General features: G+C 38.5%; 1 pseudogene; it reads left to right on the forward strand.

Moving 5' to 3' along the window:
- Positions 1-299, forward strand: part of LOC103608274 — a 1680-nt pseudogene extending 1381 nt beyond the window's left edge.
- Positions 300-857: the final 558 nt, after the last annotated feature.

The raw sequence follows: 857 nt of genomic DNA on the forward strand, positions 1-857 counted from the left end.
CTCTAGGCCAGTCTCACACTCTATAAGCCTATGTTGTGTCCTGTAAGGAACAGTGCTTCAGTTGTACTTAAATCACAATTGCCCCTTTCCAGCAGGCCACCAGTCCAACAGAGTTTAAGGATTTGCCAGAGCTCTGTGAAGAGGACAGTCCCTCAACCTGGAACACCCAAGCCCAGAGAAGGGCATCCACAGTTTCTAGTGTTATGCAAGTAGAAGTGGAAGAAAGAGCTTCAGAATGTGATTTCCCTCTACAAACAGCAGAAGACACCAAAAATAAAAACACCCAGAACACAGTCTGAGTTTCAAAATGCAAGGGATAAAGCCCAGTGAAGTGGCAAATGCAAAGAGATTTTGGTATAAGGAGAGCTCTATGTATGAACTGGTGGACAGACTGTTTATAAATGCATACAGGGTTTTTTCTTGTAGTGTAAGCATGGGAGAATTGTAGGTTACTTTATAACAGCCTTAACATTTTCTATGTTGGTTGTTGTTGTTTTTATGGCAGCCAAAGGTATATTGACTACAGTAAATTAACAGTCTTTTTTTTTAAGTTTCTATTTTTTGGGTTTATTTAGAATATGCAAGTCTGGTATTTTTTGTTTTGTTTTGGCATCCGGCTGGTACAGGGATCAAACACTGGACCTTGGTGATAGCACCACGCTCTAACCAACTGAGCTAACTGGCCAGCCCTGGTATTTTTTTATTCAAATGAAATATTTATGAAATGGATTTTCTCCTAATTCTGGATACATCATGACTTTATAGTACCAACCAGTTGTGATATTTATAATATTTGCCATAAGTTAGGATTTTGCATATACTAGGCTATTAGGAGTGTTTCTTTAATAAACCTTACA

The sequence above is a fragment of the Galeopterus variegatus genome, unplaced genomic scaffold (assembly GCF_000696425.1).
Source record: "Galeopterus variegatus unplaced genomic scaffold, G_variegatus-3.0.2 Scaffold8239, whole genome shotgun sequence".
Taxonomy (NCBI): domain Eukaryota; kingdom Metazoa; phylum Chordata; class Mammalia; order Dermoptera; family Cynocephalidae; genus Galeopterus; species Galeopterus variegatus.